Raw genomic sequence first — 6,000 nt, 5'->3', positions numbered from 1 at the left:
AATTATATATATAGTTTTGTCACCAAGGTGCCCCGCTCTCAGAGCTTCTGAAAAAGAACACCCCATGGAATTAGCTTCCCTAGCACACAGACGCCATAGACGATTTAAAACTCGCCCTAGGTACAGCTTCCGCTGTACAAGTCCCCGACCCTGACTTGCCCTATGCCATAGAAGTAGCAACCACCGACCGGACCCTCTTAGCAGTGCTCCTACAGGAACGCCACAACCGATTAGGACTGGTAGCCTATGCCTCTTGAGTTTTCGACCCCGTAGAACAAGGATTTTCTGCCTGTGAACGACACTTGCTTGCAGTCTTCTGGGCAGTCCAGTACTTTGCCTACATTACAGGCCTCAACCCAGTCACGATATTAACTGAGCACACCCCCACCCAACTGTTGTTAGACGGTAAACTAAAGGATGGTTCAGTTAGCCAGATCAGAGCAGCTCGCTGGACACTCTTACTACAAGACAGGGATATTTCTGTGAAACGCACCAAAACCCACACGTTCTTAGCAGACAATTTACAATACGCAGGGACCTCACACGAATGCCAGATAGTTGCAGCCACACACCCCACAGGACCTTTTGTTCCCAAATCATTACAACCACGTGTAAACGGTGAGACGCAAAGTTCCCAAGGCACAGGGGACACAGTAAAGATCTATGTAGATGGCTCCTCCACTGTTGAGGGTGGAGTAAGAATCACAGGATGCGGGATTTACATGGAGGACTCACATGGACGCCCACAAGAAGAGGTATCTTTAAAATTACCCGGCCACTTGGGTTCGCAGGCAGCCAAACTGGCAGCCATGGCTTATGTAATTGACCACCCAGACTCCTTTCCAACGCCTGCGGACATACACTCCAACAGCTTGTCTGTTTGCAACAGACTAACACAATTCCTTCCCCTGTGGGAATCTCGAGGTTTTATATCCACTGATGGAAAACCCCTACCCTCCGCCCCTCTCCTGAAACATATTCTTAAAAATGCCACCGGCCACACATACGGCATCATTAAAGTAAAGATCCATCACCGCACCTCCCCCCCGAGGAATCGCAAGGCTGATGCTTTAGCTAAAGCTGGATCACGCACTGGTCACTTCTGGCAACCATGCCCCCCCCCCCCCCCCCCCCCCCACACCCCCACCCCCGGGAATGTCAACAGATACATTCAATCCAGGTCTCCCAAAACAATATTGAGAATTTATCTCAGGCACAGAAAGCAGACGACTCCCTCAAACAGACACTGAACGGCACCCACCCAGCCCCCTATGATAAATGGAAGGACACTCACAATACAGGACGGAATAGTGTTAAAGGACGGAATTTATGTGGTCCCCACCCAAGCCAGAAACTAGTTCATCTACCAATTCCATGACAGACATGGACATCAGGGAGTAGACACAACCGTTGCCCATTTAAGAACCTTGGGCTGGTGGCCCGAATTAAAAAGCGATGTCGCACATTATGTTGAGAATTACCTCATCTGCGGCCAGAACAATATGCAAAGTAGGGGCAATTAAGACACACCTGACCTGTAGAAGGCCCCTGGACAAATCTGCAAATTGATTACATTGGTCCCCTCCCCCCCTGCAGAAATGTTTTCAAGTACGTACTAGTCGTCATAGATACCATTTACAAAATGGGTCGAAGCATTCCCCACACGTTCAAACACGGGCAAAGGCCACCGCTAAAACTTTGACCCAACAGACCTTTACGCGCTGGGGTCTTCCAAGCAGCATAGAGTCAGATCAAGATTCCCACTTCACCGGCAGAGTAATGCAAAATATTATGACCATTTTCGGTATCAAACAGAAACTCCACACAGCCTACCACCCCCAGTCCAGAGGCATAGAGTACATGAACCGCACTTTAAAAATGACCATTCGGAAGATGGCACAGCAGAGCAATTCCACTTGGGACACGGTACTAGCCTGTGCTCTCATGATTATCAGGAACACAGTTTCCAGTTCCACAGGTTTCACCCCCCACACCCTTATGACAGGGAGACCCATGAAAGGCATTGAATATTTATTAGAGCTCAATTTGGCGAATCCCGCAGTAACCGTGCTCACTCACGAAAAAGCAGTCCAACAGGTCACAGAAAACATTAAAGTGGCACAACTAGCTGCTGCTGTCCGACTAGGCACTAGGAAAAAGCAGAGTAAAGCCAGCTTTTACAAAAAGGTTCACCCTATAGAGTATGCAGTCGGCCAGCAAATTATGATCTCATTGTACAACCCCAGCTCCTTCCTAGCCCCTAAATTCGCAGGCCCCTACTCCATCTCTGACAAAGTAAGCCCCTGTGTATACAAGATAGCGTACCCCAACGGTAAGACTGGTTGGTTCCACATCAACCAACTCAAATTCTACAGATCACAACGTAGCCACGTCCACCACTTAGCCTTGGTGATGGGAGAGGATGATGCTCTGCCCACTGACGACTCAGCCCAACGCCCACGCCAACCCTCCCCCCCACCCCTTAGGACGACACTCTCCCCGCGACTCCGCCCATAATCACAGGTTTCAACCTCGAACTTGACTCTGATGAGAGCCTCCCGGATTTGACTACCATCCCTCGCAACCTCCCCGCCATCAGACACCCTAACCCCCGGAACGATGCCTTGGATTTTCTCGACCCCTTGTACGACCGTTCCCGCCCAACGACTCTTCCTACGTCCACTCCCAGCAATGTTGCTTCCACTTCCAGTACACCAGTTCCCGACTACCAACCGCCATACGACAACCTCGATACTCCCTTTTGGCACCGCGACAATTCCTGCAGGTTGGTAAGACATGACGAATTGGACCACCCATAGGCCTACGCGGCTACTGCCCAGAATCTGCAGACACGAGTCTGGCAACCAGGAGACGGTGATGATTTAAGCGATGAGCCCCTTCTGGGATTTGATTTAACGGAATTGATGCACGCAAATATTTGAGGTGTCCAGATGATGATAAACAGACACTGCCTAAGAATTATGGTGCCCAAATTTCTGATGGAGCCTGCCTGTCTTCTTGTTTTTAACCTCCTCTTCCTTCCAACACATGGTTTTAATCTATGTCGGCCCGACACTTGGTTATGCAGCCGTAATTACTCCTCTGATTCAACCTTCAGACATGGTCTACTGACCAATTGCAGTTGAAGGCACTACAATAGGACTACAAATTCTTCCTGTTTACCCCGGGGACCCAGGTAGGGAGTCACAGCACTGATCCCCGCCCTACCTGAGGGCCCCAAAATTAACCGGTCAATCACGCTCAGGTAGTGGAGTAAAGGCACTAATCCCCACCCTACCTCGGGATCCCACCCATTCTTCTCCCGCAGCGGCCCACACGCACCCCACGTTTCTCACCATGCTCTCTGGAATGGTTTACTACACCCTTTGCTGCTTTGGGCAGTTCTTGAATCTTCCTTTCCGCTCCAAATCTAAATCCTTCTTTCTTCCACTGTTCTTTCAGACCCCTTCGGGTCACTTCCAAATGCTATTTACACTTAAAACACAATGGTTGCTGATCACTGCTGCTACCTCTGAGCCCCTGAGACGAAACTCTATAAAACTGGCCGCCCTGAATTCAGCTGGTTAAGCAAAGCCTCAACCTCCCATGGTTGCTGGTAAAAATGGAGAATGGTCGAAGAAAGCGTCCGCCCACTCCTTGCATCGACCACACAAGCCGTGAGACACTTGAATACTTGAATTGAGACATTTGTATTAGTACCTCTCCAAATGTTTTTTAAAAAACAAAATGGAGGAGTCACACATGGTGACAATCATAAAGGGAAATTGAAACTAAGAGAGATAAACTAACACACACAGATATTAACCAACGATACTGACATGATGCTATGCTTGATTCCCTCGGATTACACGTAAACCAGACACCGCAGGATGAATCCAGCCCCCATGATCTCTGTCTGGATAATTGCCGCACATACATGACTCCAAGCACAAGATATCCAAGACTTTCCACCGCCCGGCGGTCTGTGGTACCGTCCTCCAGATGCAGGGGAATGTGAGAGTGGCACCCTATAGGTGTGTAAGAACACGTGCGTCCTATTTGGGTGCAATAACCAATGAACAATTTACAGAAAGCCCAATGGGTCCACATGAGAATGTTACATTAGCACAACTGGAACAGAAGATTGGTGGGAACTTACTAATGAAGGGAGCCCCGAAATTGGCTGTTTAAATAAAATTGTAGGGAACACAATAAGAATCGGACTAAATTGCCCCAGGACACCCACTAAAGGTAATTTGGCAATACACATAATTAGAGTAGGACCTAAGCCAGTCCCAAGCAACACCACCCCACAGACCACCTCCAGTCAGGATACCACACAACAACTGTTAGAGGTAGAGACCGAAACCCCCACCTGGTGGGAAGGCATTGCAAAATGGAACCCACTCTCATACATAACAGAGACCCTCCTCCTGATTGCAGTAATCTATAGTGTAGTTCTCACATTCAAACTCTGTAAATGGAAGGCAAAAGCCGCCCGGCCCCCTATTTACACAGTTCGAGCCCCCCTCTTTGGAATCCAGTAGAGCTCTACTAATAATGTACAACTTACAAAACTGTGATAACCGCTGCTAAATTGACCCTTTATACCTCTGTACTGATGAAAAGTGATGAGTAGAAAGAATGTGGTGTTGCTGTTTAAGTTTTGTAGATTTGGTGTTGTAGATAAGTTCTTTAGGTAAAAACAGCAGCATGAGTGTAGCATAGAACGTTTAGTTAGCAACCAACCGTTTAGTATGAATTTAAGTTTAATTAATTTATATAAATTTAATTTGGGTATAAAATAGCCAGTTATAGTGAATTGTTTTAATGAATGTATGTAATATTAATGAATTAGGTAAAATTGTGCAATACATTTAGGACAGGAGTATGACCTGAACTGACTGACCAGTGGCTGGCATGATAATGTAGACTACGGGATCAAGACTGTGATCCACCACGCTTCGCGTTCAGGATCAAGAGGACGGAATGTAGCCATGTAAAATGGCCACCTGCAAAGGACAATTGGAATTGTGGTCAATTTGGGACACAGACAGGTACACAGCCTCTGTGTATTGTGCAAAGAAACCAGACTTGACTGAAACTTGTATCCATTAAGAGTTGATCATCATTTCCCCCCAGGACAATAGAGTTTGAATCAAGGAGTTATAACAGTAGCAGATTAACTGGCGCCACCCCCCCTTATTTGGAAAGGCCTATGTGCCTGGGACAATGATAGCTGGGACCCACCCAGCTATCAAGGTATCCGCCCCCTAATTGGTTGAGATCGATGAGGGTGATTGAAAACCCTATCGATCCATTGGTCCTGGAGTAAGGACCGCCCAAAAGGGCGCGAGAGAGACGAAGGATAAAAAGCCCTGCGCACTAGAGATCTGTCTCTTTTGCAACCGGCCTGTGTGCGACCAATTGCAGCAGAACAACCAAGTTCAAGGACTCACGACCATTCCAGAAGGACGAGCCTAGTTGAGACGAACCCAACAACTTCCAACCGACCACGTGGACCCAGATAAAGGCCTTATCTCGCACAGTGCCGGTGACTCGAATTTAAGTAAAGGTCATCTTAGTCATTAGGTGTAGTTTAGTACAGAGCCATGTGTATTATTGCATAGAGATACAAGTCTTGTGTTATTAATAAACTGTGTTTTTGAGCTAACATACTGGTTGTGTGGTCATTTGGTCAATATAAGAAACAGCTTGCGGTTCACATAAAGGGTAAAAAAAGGCAACATGCCCCAAAGGCAAGAACACTTCTCACTTAAGACACTGCTGGAACTATTAGCCTTTGGCGAAGAAAAGTTCATGTAAGAGCAAATGCAAATTAAAAATATGTATCAGCAAAAACAGCAACTTGAGCGCGGCTAAAGAAAGGAAATCAGAGGTCTTACAGCATTTTCATTCCATTTTTATTGGCAAGTTTGATTTCAAGTCAGTTATCTCCAATCTTTTGCTCACTTGGATTCACACCGAACTGGGCAGATG

The sequence above is a fragment of the Scyliorhinus torazame genome, chromosome 12, assembly GCF_047496885.1.
Source record: "Scyliorhinus torazame isolate Kashiwa2021f chromosome 12, sScyTor2.1, whole genome shotgun sequence".
Lineage (NCBI taxonomy): Eukaryota > Metazoa > Chordata > Chondrichthyes > Carcharhiniformes > Scyliorhinidae > Scyliorhinus > Scyliorhinus torazame.
Note: the sequence above shows the minus strand (reverse complement) of the source record.